Source organism: Humulus lupulus, chromosome 6, assembly GCF_963169125.1.
Source record: "Humulus lupulus chromosome 6, drHumLupu1.1, whole genome shotgun sequence".
Taxonomy (NCBI): domain Eukaryota; kingdom Viridiplantae; phylum Streptophyta; class Magnoliopsida; order Rosales; family Cannabaceae; genus Humulus; species Humulus lupulus.
Genome location: NC_084798.1, coordinates 119,604,189 through 119,617,223, shown reverse-complemented (window position 1 = coordinate 119,617,223; position 13,035 = coordinate 119,604,189).

Genomic DNA, 13,035 nt, shown 5'->3' with positions numbered 1-13,035 from the left:
AAAGATTACAGCCTTGACTTTTGCTTAGTCACACTTTTGTTTTAAAAACCTCGGTTAGCGAGTTCTTTGCACAAAGTTTCTTTTAAAACTCACTTAGTAACGACTCTAAGGTAGTAGGGCGTTACAGTCCTCTAGTTATCTCTAGGGGTAAAATAGTCATTTTGCTCCCGGTTCCCGTTAATTCCTCAAGTGTTCATATTATTAACCAATTAAACCCGCCATGTCCAATTAATTACCACACACTTATTCAATATCTAATATGTTGACCATCGATTTGTCCAACGACACAGAGTCAAGTAAAATGACAAAAATGAGATGAAACCAACCCAAAAAGATAAATGACACAAAGATTTATAGTGGTTCGGCCCCAGAGATGGTAATGACCTACGTCCACTTAGTGTTTTTATTAATGTATAACTCCAAAACCTGCAGTCGATGAGCTAGGGTTCATGAGTTTCACAAGCTTGGAGAAGAATACAAATTTGGCAGATAAAAACACTATATTTCTCTCTAAAGTTCCAAAAGTCCCTTCTCATGAGCCCTTTGAGTCTTATTTATAGGCTCAAGGAGTTCCTTATGGGCCGATGGGATTTGATTACATTTAATACAAGCGTAACTCAAATAATAATGGAAATTACAATTATTACATAAATGTGTGATTACAAATCTATGAAAGATATCTGAAATACTGCGACCAGCCTGTTAACCCATGAAATATTGGTCGCCCATGAAATATGCCTTCGGCTGGGTGAATCCTCTTCAGATCGATGGTAAAAAAAAACATTCCCATGAAAATAGTCACGTGCAATCCATGTGCAGACTAATTTTTCCAAGACATCAGGTGAATCTTTTTCAGGTAAACATTTGCCCCAAATTTATTTTACTGCGTCCAGCATATAATAAACTTACTCGACCAGCGTTTTGTCTAACCTGTCACATCTGTCAGAACCTTTTTGAAAAAGTAAGCAATCATGACCGTTAGAGTTCCCAAACATATTTTGACGGCTAATGCAATTTCCCATCCATCGAAAACTTAACCCCATCATTACCTCTTTAACTACACCATGATCAATATAAATACATCACCTCTCCCACTTTTAAATTTTTACCATTTCCTTCTCCTTGCTAAAGAACTCAAAAGACTTTCTCAAGAGAGACCCAGAAATCTTATGCAATCCGAGACATGTTTGATCAACTTCGAGCAATATCTTCGTGATTTCTCTGAAAATTGCAATCCAAGTAAGTTTCTGAACTCGTCTTCTATGTTGTACAATCTAAAATAAATATTGTAAGTTTTCTGGTTTGAGTTCTTAATGTTCTTGAGAAATTTTATGGGTGATCGGGTTTGTACGTAGAAACATGAGATAATAGGTACTTTAGGCAGTAGAAAACATTATGTGAGGCTTAGAAATCAGTGTGGAAAGTAGGAATACTATTTTTAAGCCCAAAATCGAAGTAAAAATTCGATTCTACTGTTTTCAGAAAAACAGGGTTTTTCTCGCCTTTTTTCTAAGTCGAAAAGTTTTCCTGGAAAAACTTTTCACTTCAACTTTTAGATTCATTTTCCAAACTGTTTGCATGTTTTAAGTGTTTACGTTAGGATGTCGCTGATCGTATAAAAGCTTAACTTTTATACATGAGCAACTTTATCCTTACACTACCTCTTCTTCTATCTATTGGTCGTAGATTCTAATTTCCCCTTTTCTCTTCTCATATATTCATGCACGATCCTTGAGGAGGTGAGAGGCCAATAGATGAAACTCTTCTCCTGCTTTTGTTTGAAGATCAAGAACAACTGCCACTTCCTTTCTCTGACTTTCCATCTTCTAAACAAAACCCCATGACCAGCTTACCAGACCGCCAGCCACACATGGGTTGTGTTAAACACATTTTCTCGTAGGAGAAAGAAAACCACCAATTCTCCTTCTAACCAACCAAAAACCAACAACAAGGGTCCTTCAAATGATCATCAGCCTATAAATGTTGCACAACTAGAAATCCAACCCAAAGCCTGGCCTCGTGACGTCCTACGACCAAAAGTTCACTGGTATGTCGCGCCTCCTAGTGTTATATTGGCTAGGACGGTGACAAGGTACCTGAAGAAGTATGGTTTTCTTGGGGTTACCTTGATCAAACCTACCTCCAACCAACGGGCATATGTGCCTGGAGGCGCCTTCAGCGCCTAGTCGAGGATCCACATCGAGGTAGGGGCAATCTTGCCCCTGCACGAATTTTTCCAAGGGGTGACCAATTACTTCGAGGTCGCCCCATTCCAAATTACTCCCAACGGGTATAGAGTGCTATCTGCACTCTATAACCTTTACAACCACAAGAAGTGGCTTGTGCCCACACCGCACGAGATGAACTACCTATTCAATCTCAAGTCCAACCCTATCCGAAACAGCACGGGCTTTTTCAATTTTTTTCACTGGGAATCTACTCGCATATTCCTGAGTGACGTCACCTATAAATCCAATGTAGGAAAGTATCCCAGGAGTACTTCCTTATGACAGACCTGGTCGCCGAAAACCTGGCCTTCACCCGAGGAGGTAAATCTCTCAATCACTGGTCGTTTATTTTTTGCTAGTTTTTTCTTCACCGTCCTTAGAACATTGATGTTGTGTCTAGGTCCATGGTACCGATTAGACCCCACTCCAGAGATGGAAATGAGGGTCGCAGCTCTGGCCAACATGAAGAATATCGAGAAAAGCGTCAAGGAGCTGCTCACTGAGAGAAATCCAAGGCTGGTCAGCCTTTTGGCTCCTCACCCGGAAGTGAGGGACTCCACCGTAGGAAGTGCTACTAGAGAGGAAATCCGTGAGCAGCAACAGGATGTGTCACAGCCCCCAAGACGACGGGCTACAGGAGTGACCATCCGGGAACCCTCCAGTAACCCTTGGGCTGCTGCTACCCCTGCCCAACACGGGAGAGGCAAGCAAAAACTTCTAGAGTACATTGGCCCCGTGCTTGAGTCCTCCGATGAGAATGTTATAGATTTCTCGCTCATAGGTAGCTTTCCCATCTCCTGTCATTTATTTGATAGGGATGGCAACTTTAAATTTGCGACCAGTAATTTTAATTCAGAGTTCTTCGAGGTAGAGAGTGAGTGTAGCAGTAGTTCTATAAATAATGTATCGACCAGTAATAATAGCTCGGGTATATTACTTAGAATTTCCCTTTTTCATTATTTCCTTGCTCTTTTAAATTATATTGTCTGATCGATTATTTTTATCTTCCAGTCATGCCTTCTGAAGAAGCCTTTGACATATACACCAATGTCGAAGCTCCTGCGAGCAAAAAGAAGGCGAACAAGAGGCACCGTGGGGAGAACAGAGGACCCTCCAGCGCCTCCTCTAGTGCCTAATCCTTCCAGAAACATGACACCTCCTCCTCCTCCTTGCAGTAGCCTCCCCCCCGAGTCAGTGAGGAGACCCTCGGCCAACGACTCGTTGAGTAGCGCCTGCAACACTACTTATGAGAAGTTTCAAAGGCTTTCAAAGAATCCTCATAGCCAGGAAACCTTCTCGCATCTTCCTCCACTACCGAACATCTAGGTCATCATCCACGGACTATCTGAAGTCCTCAGCCTAAGCGTGTTTCTTCTTATTCCTTTCATTAAACAACACATTCTTTAACATCTCCTGACGGGTTTACTTGTTTTTTTTGTTCGCAGGGTATCCTCACCTAAGGACACAGCTGGCGCCGAGCCGAGGAGACCGAGGCCAGATTTGCTAAGGAGATCAAGACGATTGAGGCCAGATACGCCCAGGAGATGAAGGTGGTTGAGGCTAAACATGCCAAAGAGGTGAAGGCAGTCAAGGCTAGAGTTGCTGACCTGAGCGGGGAGCTGAGGAGATGCAAAAATTTGGTTGTCAAAATTACTACGGTCAAGGAGAAGTTTAAGGAGACTTTAGAGATTAACTTCAATGAAGCATCCAAACATCAAGATGACCTTGTGATCATCCGAAAGGAAACTGTTGAGCTGGAGGAGCGAACAAAACAGCTCGAGGAGACTAATGCTCGCAATCTGGAGAAGTTCAAAGGAGCGACTTTCAACTGCTTCTACTTGTTCTAGAAGAACAATCAAGAGGTGAACTTTGACTATCTACCCGAGTAGGTAAAGAAGGTTGAACTAGCAAAGTGTGCTTCTCATTTAGCGGAGGAACAGAAGGCTCAGGAGTTCCCAGAAATCTCCTTGGAAACTGGCACCGAGGCTGTTGAAGATGATGCGGGGACCACCGTCGACCAGCAATCCACATCGGATCCTTCTACTGCTCAATGATTAATTTATTTTTGTTTTCATTTTTGTAACTAGGACATACGAACTACGGTTCGTAATGTCAAGACCACCGTCTACTACTCACGGTGTAGAACATTTCATTTTGATATTATAATATTTGCTATTATTATAACACATGTCCTTATGACTGAACTTAGCGAAGCACTTTCTTTTGCCTTTACAAAGTTTAAACTAAACTATTTTGGGAAATACTCTATGTACTGTAGTATGCTTTCCCTTATTTTGCTCGTGTGTTTACATATACATGTTGATATTCTTTGCTTTCTTGGTATCTTATATGCCCCTGAAGTGATCGAGGAGCTTAGGGTTCTCAGTCACTTTCCATGACGAAGTCCTGTTTGAACATTATAGTTCGCGTATTCATAATCAATAACAATAATATAGCAAAACAACACACGTAATGAGCAAATACTTTTAATAAATACAATAATTTGGCAAGAATAATTTGTTGCGCACAATTCCTTTTATTTCTCGTAATAAATGGACAAAATCATGTCTGTACGAGTGATAAAAAATTGATCTTACACTTGTAAGCAACTAGCCATATAACTGACTAGCCCTTGTTCGTAAACTTGTAAAAAGTAATTAATACAAGCTAGTTCTTTAAAAAGAACTCTTTATTTATAGTACTTGCACAGGTGTTCTCCATTACAATAGTGAAGACCGAGATCTCCGTTTAAGCGAGAAAGTTTATATGTGCTTGGTTGATGAACTTCTTCAATTTGATACGGACCTTCCTAGTTCACTCCGAGTACTCCGGTAGTTTGGTCGCGAGTGTTGAGAAAAACTCTTCTAAGTACCAAATCTCCCACATTAAACTTTCTTTCTTGTACTTTAGAGTAAAAATATCGTGTGACCTTTTGCTAGTAAGCTGCTACTTGAAGCTGAGCTTGTTCGCGCCTTTCATCGATCAAGTTTAAGGATTCCATCAATAGTTCATCATTAGTATCCTGATAGTATGTCAACCTTCTATGTGATGGTGGGTTAAGCTCAACAGGCAACATGGCCTCATACCCACAGACTAAAGAAAATGGCGTATGGCCTGTTGCTGTTCGATGGGATGTTCTATACGACTAATGGACTTCTGGTAATTGTTCTGGCCATGCCCCTTTTGCTTCTTCGAGCCTTTTCTTCAGGGTGTCATTCAGGGTCTTGTTGACAGCCTTAACCTATCTGTTTGCTTGTGGATAAGATACCGATGAAAAACTTTTTACAATCCTGTGCCTCTCGCAGAAATCAGTGAAAAGATAACTGTCAAATTGTGTGCCATTATCCGAGACAATTTTCCTTGGTAACCCATATCGACAAACGATATTCTTGACCACAAAATCCAAAACTTTCTTGGTCGTTATGGTTTCCAATGGCTTAGCTTTGGCCCACTTTGTGAAGTAGTCAACAGCAACTACTACATATTTGACATTCCCTTTTCCTATGGGTAAAGACCAGATCAAATCAATCCCTCATACTTTGAATGGCCACGGGCTTTGCATCTGTTTGAGCTCATTAGGGGCTGCTCGTGGTATCTTAGAGAATCTTTGTCACTTGTCACATTTTCGAATGAAATCCATAGAGTCCTTATTCATGGTAGGCGAGAAATACCCTTGCCTTAAGATCTTTTTCGACAAACTCTGCCCCCACCGTGATCTCCACAGAAACCTTTGTGGAGCTCCTACATTAGTTCCTTAGCTTTCTCCTTAGAAACAAACCGTAACAAAGGCATCGAGTACTCTCTTCTGTATAGAATTTCTTCGACCAGAATGAATCGAGCGGACTATCTCTGGAGAGTCCTTTCTTTGTTTCTTTCGACTAGCAGCAATCCCTGCTCAAGGTATTTATTGATGGGCGTCATCCATTTGTTTGTCGCTTGAATCACCAGTGAAGACTCTTCTGCTTGAATGCTCGGTGCCGAAAAATGTTCAACTGGTACTATGTTCAAGGTTTTAGCATCCTTCGTGCTTGCTAACTTGGCCAAGGCATTAGCATTTGAAATTTGATCGTGCGGCACTTGATGGAGAGTATACCTTTCAAACTGTGCCAATAAGTCCTTTGCTTTGTTCAAATAAGCAACCATTTTGAGACCCCTATCATGATATTCTCCCATAATCTGATTAACCACTAGCTGGGAATCACTATAAATTTCTAGTGACTTTATATCCATATCTTTGGCTAGCCTTAATCCTGCGACCATAGCCTTGTATTCAGCTTCATTATTGGACGCTGTAAAGTCGAATCGGATTGTACAATGGAACCAATGTTCTTATGGTGTAATTAAGATTAGACATGATCTTGCATTGTGCTCGTTGGAAGAGCCATCTACGAATAGTTTCTAGGAAGGAGCTTGAATTTGACTTTATGTCTCTTCCATCGACTTGATAATTGGGATCCGGTGAATTCTGTAACAAAGTCTGCTATAGCCTATCCTTTCACAGATACCTGTGGAGAATAAGAAATGTCAAACTGCCCTAGTTCAACTGCCCATTTTAATAACCGTCCAGCGAGTTCTGGTTTCTACAAGACTTGTCGTTATGGCTGGTCGGTGAACAACACGATGGGGTGACCTTGAAAGTAAGGTCACAGCTTCCTTGAGGCCAGAATAAAACAATATGCTAGCTCCCACCAATGGGCGGATACCGCAACTGTGCTCCCACCAATCTCTGGCTCACATAATATACTGCTTTCTAAACGTTGTCTTCTTCTCTGATTAAAATATCACTAGCAACATATTCTATGACTGCCAAATAGATGAACAGAGTTTCCTTTTTAACCGACTTGGACAAGATTGGTGGTTGCGACATGTGGGACTTTAGTGCTTAAAAATCCTGTTCGCACTCTTCTGTCCATTCAAACATCTTGTTGCCCCTGAGTAGATTGAAAAATGGGACACACTTGTCTGTTGACTTGGATATGAATCTACTCAGGGCAGTGATCCTCCCAATTAGGCTTTGAACATCTTTAATCTTGGTAGGTGACCGCATCTCGATCAGGGTTTGAATCTTTTTGGGATTAGCCTCGATTCCTCGGGAGTTTACTATGAATCCCAAAAATTTCCTTGATCCAACACCAAAAGAACACTTGATGGGATTTAGCTTCATCTAATATTTGTTCAGGATGTTGAAGCATCTTCGAAGGTCCTAAATGTGTTCTTCAACTTTCTTTGACTTAACCAGCATGTCATTAACATATACCTCCATGCTAACGCCGATCAGGTCTTTGAACATAGGGTGGAATAGTCGTTGGTAAGTCGGACAAGTGTTTTTCAAACCGAAGCGCATTACTTTATAGCAGTATAGCCTTGTATCTATTTGAAAACTAGTGTGATCATCATCTGGTGGATGCATACTGATTTGATTATACCCAGAGTATGCGTCCATGAACGATAAAATCTCGTGCCCTGATGTAGCATCGACCAACTGGTCGATCCTAGGGAGGGGGAAACAATCCTTCGAGCAGGCATTAGTAAGGTTTGTGAAATCCATGCACATCCTCCATTTTCCATTCAGCTTGGGAACCAGTACGCGATTAGAGACCCAAGATGGATAAAATGCTACCCTGATGAATCCATTTTCCTTCAGCTTCTCGACTTCCTCTGTTAGGGCCTTCGATCTGTCTTTGTCGAGGAGACTTCTTTTTTGTTGAACTTGTGGAAAGTTTTTGTCTATGTTTAAGACATGGCTCATCATCGTTTGGTCTATCCCAACCATATATTTATGCGACCAGGCAAACACCTCCTGGTTCTCCTTCAAAAATTCCACCAGTTTGTTTTTTGTTGTTGTCTCTATGTTTTTACCGACTTTCACAGCCCTGGTCGGATCTGCTTCTTTTAGTTGGACCTCCTCGAGGTCCTCCATGGGTCCAACATTTTCTATAAAATCCCCAAAGCAAGGATCTAAGTCTCTATCCTCACTTTGGGCAACACCCTATTTGGTGACTTGTTCACTTGATTAGGCTTATGCTTCATTTACCAACAATAACCTTTTCTCGGATTTTTCCCCCGAACCGCCCCTTTTTGCCTTGGTGATCGAGGAATTATAACATTCCCGCGCCTCTCTCTAGTTTCCCAACACACATCCTGCCCCTGTGTCGGTTGGAAACTTCATGGCCAAGTGCCTTCCAATCACAACATTATATGCAGAAGGACAATCAACTACTATAAAAGTAGTGAGTAATGTCCTTTTTGTAGGTGCAGTTCCTACTATGACTGGAAGTCTGATCGACCCAACTAGGGCGAGCCCTTCGCTGGAGAAACCATAAATGGTTTGGTTGCATGCTTCCAAATCTTGCACTGACAATTTCATCCTTTCCAGTGAAGATTTATATAGAATGTTGACTGACCTTCATGTATATACCAACACCCACTTAACCATCATATTGGCAATCTGGACGTCCATGACTAGAGGACCTTAATGGGGAAAACGAACATGCTGAGCGTCAAGCTCAGAGAAAGTTATCAATTCTTCCTCTGTTCGAGCATTTTTGGGAGTTCGCTCCTCTACATTAAACATTTCAATGTCCTGGTCGTGATGTAAAGTATGGGCGTATCTCTCCCTCTCCTTCCCACTATCAATAGCTATGTGTGGTCCTCCTCAGATGGTCAGCAATGTACTAGCAACTGGAGCTAGCTGTAAAGGAGGCGATGTTATATTAAATTATAATATAATGTAACATTATATTATTTTATAATATAATGTTTTAGATTAAATAAATGTGACATAGAGTGTCACATATTGTAACATATAATAGAGAGTTACATTATTTGGATATATGTGAAATATCCAAACATGTAACATATTTGGTGTTACAAATTCATCACAAATTTGTAACTCCTAAAATATCACCCATTATTGTGTAGATTTGTTGTTACACAATATTGAGATGAATTTCTTAAAGCCATATGAGAAATGGCTGATAGAGATGTGATTTTAACTCCCATATTGTGTATGGAAGTTACAAAATCAAGTGGGAATAAATTGGAACGTTTTGGAAAAAACTGAAAAAATGTGTTGCTGAAATTGACTGAGGGCTGCGGCGCCTGAAACATGCGCCGCGGCCCTAATGGCTGACAGCTTCATATAATTTCGGTTTTTATCCAATTTTGAATGATTCCAACAGCCAAGTAACTCCCAAATCTCTATTTTAATTCCATAAAACACCCAATTAATCATTGGTAACAGCCATGAGGGTTGGTGGAATTTGAAATTCAAAGGGTGTCTCTACACTCTATAAATAGGAGCCTAATGCTCACTTGTAAGACACACCATTTCTATCCACTAAAGCACTTGGCTAGAAACACCTTGAGGCTTGATAATTCCATAAAGCATTTCCAAAATCTGAGAGAGATCCCTTAGTGCTTGAGTTAGGGGGAAATAAGCTTTTGGACAAAGGTTTTAAACCTTGTTCAAGTTGGTGATCCCCAATCCTCTTCACTTAGGTTGTGTAAGTGAGAGTTTGTTTGTGGTTTATGTTCTTCCTTTTATTCTATTGTTCTTCTTCTTATTCTCTTGTTTTATTTACTTGTATATTTTGTTTAAGAGTTGTAATCTCTTCATTTGGTCCAAACACTTTATTTTATTTGTAACTTTTGTTTTGAGTTGTATTTTACTATTCTCTTCTTCTTCATTTCCTTTGTTTTATTTGTATTTTCAGTTATAGAGTTGTAACACTTTATTTAATCAATCTTGTCCATTGTAATATTTTGCATAGAGTTGTAACATTATCTTACCATTTCCATTGAGGCAATATTATTTTTCATAACAGGCGAGCGCTGGCGTACTAGTGCCTGCTCGTTGCCTCCTTGAGCCTCTCGCTAAGAACCTCCAGCTATCCGCACATACCTCCTGAGGTGTCCTTGTCTAATAAGGAACTCAATCTCCTTCTTAAGCCGGTTGCACTCGTTGGTGTCATGGCTATTGTCATTACGAAAATGACAAAACTTAGTTGTATCTTGTTTAGAAATATCTTTCCTAATTGGTGCTGGTCACCTGAAGGGAACAGTTGTGTGAGTGGCCTGGTACACATCTGCTCGGCTATCGATTAGGGCCGTATAATTGTTGAACCTCGGCTCGTATCTATTACTTCTTGGGCACTTGTTTTCAGACGTTGTCGGCTCGTGGTTCGCCATTTTTTCCACATTCTTCCCATTATTTTTGTTGTTGTTTCCATTGGTCTTTCCAGACTCATTGGCAGCTTTGGCAGAAGATTCTTTTGGGCCCTGGTCGTCTGTGGAAGACTTCCCTTCAATGGCAATGGCCTCCTCAAGTTTGATGTACCTATCTGCTCGATCCAGAAATGCTTGAGTACTATTGAATCCGTTCTTTCGCAAGCTATTCCAAAGAGATGAGTGGCATCGTACCCCGGTCGTAAGAGTCATCATCTTTCCTTCATCTCTGACCGTCTTCACCCCAGTAGCTACCTGCATGAATCATTGGACATATCCCTTCAGGGTTTCTCCTTCTTTCTGGCGTATCTCAACCAGCTGATTGGCCTCGGTCGGATGTACTCAACTAACATAGAAATGTCCATAATACTCTTGTACGAACATTTCCCAAGAAACTATAATTGCCGGAGGGAACTTGAAAAACAACTCTTGGGCAATCTTAGATAAAGTGGTAGGAAAAATTCTACACCGAGCATCATTTGACACCTTTTCGATGTCCATTTGTATCTCGAATTTGTTCGTAGATCTTCTAATCCAGTGAAGTTGGGTAAGACCGACATCTTGAATTTTCTTAGAGTCTCTACCATTGCGATTCTTTGTATAAATGCAGTGGCCTTCCTCCGATTGAATTCAATGTGAGATGTCTGATTCCCAACTAGTTGTTGGATGGCCTGATTCAAAGCATCAAGCTGGGCCTATTCAACATCTAGCACCATTGGAGCGACCGGTGCTGGGGGGAAATACTCATTGTGTCTTTCCCTTCTAAAATTAAGGATATTCCTCAAGTCTTCCTCCCTATGCCTTTGCTTGCTCATGCCCAGTCGATTAAAGACGTTTGGCTGTTTAGGTTGCCCCTCAGCATTTTGGCTCATTGGCCGGGTCTCCCTTGGTGGAGGGTTATGCTCTTCGCCCCTCTCTTCATGCAGCCTACCAACAATTCCTCCTGCCAGAATCACCTCATTATAATCAGGGCAATCTCTAAATTGTGACCGATGGCGATGCAATCTGTTGTTTGCATTATTTCCCTCTCTCTCTGCTGCAATGTTCTAATAAGTGGGTGGAGGCCTCCTTTGGTCAGTAGGACCCTGGCCATTATTATGTCGTGGGGGACCCCTGACCACAGAGACCTATTCCACATGCCTTCTACTCATAGAAGGATGTTGTCCTCTGGTCGGAGGGTTTTGCTCCTCAACCATCTGGCGTCTAGGGCTTCTAGGATGCTGCCCGGCCCTATTCTTCCTTTGCAGCTAAGGATTATCTCAATCAACGCAAGAGGGTGGCTGCTACTCAGGACCCTGGATCGGACTCTCCTGTTGAGCAGCAGGAGGTTGTTCTGGCCTCTGAGGGTTTGCCAGCTGAGGCAGATTGTGGTGATGCTAGGGATGATTTGATTATCTACCTTGTTGTGGGTGCGTACTAGGTGGTTGATCTGGTTAATAGGCAGGCGCGAGCTGTCCTCAAGCCAACTGAATGGCTGCCTCCAGGGCAGCGGTGGCATCCCTCTGCCGGCGGTCCATGTTAGCCTACCACTCATTCAGCTCTTGGCGCTGCCTGTCAATCTCCCTCTGCTTCAACATGATTGTTTCAGCCACATTTTCTTGATTAGCCCTCAGATTGGCTAATTCCTCTTGCAACACAATCAGAGTCATCCTCAAAGTTTCATAATCCATCTCTTCCTCTTCCAATTCTACTTTTGGCTCGTCCTCAGCCACATTTTATGGAGGAGGCTGGGTTGACACATTCCCAGAAGTCTGCCCAATTTTCCTAGTTGTTTTGCCATTTCATCTTCTTGGAAGTCTTGAGTTCAACTCTCAACGAAAGCACCAAAATGTTGACCCTCGATTTGGCCAAGGACACGGAGTCAAGTAAAATGACAGAAATGAGATGAAATCAAACCAAAAAGATAAATGACACAAAGATTTACAGTGGTTCGGCCCCAAAGATGGTAATGACCTACGTCCACTTAGTGTTCTTATTAATGTAGAACTCGAAAACCTGCAATCGATGAACTAGGGTTCACAAGTTTCACAAGCTTGGAGATGAATACAAATTTGGCAGATAAAAACACTATATTTCTCTCTAAAGATCGAAAAGTCCCTTCTCTTGAGCCCTTTTAGTGTTTTTTATAGGCTCAAGGAGTTCATTATGGGCTGATGGGCCTTAATTACATTTAATACAAGCGTATCTAAGATAATAATGGAAATTACAATTATTACATAAATGCGAGATTAGAAATCTATAAAAGATATCTGAAATACTGCGACCAGCCTGGTCATCCATGAAATATGCCTTCTGCTGGGTGAATCCTCTTCTAATCGATGGTCGAACAGAAGATTCCCATGAAAATAGTCACGTGCAATCCACGTCCAGAATAATTTTGCCACGTCATCAGGTGAATCCTTTTCGGGTAAACATAATCAATCCCAAAATATTATCTAAATTCCCAAAAATACCCCTAGGCTTCCCCCAAGCCGGGTATTAAACCCCGCTGCGACTATTTCGCTTATCCACTCACTTGGACCGTCTCGATCCATATACTGCAAATATGTCCACATAATAATGTGGTCTCAACAATTTATCA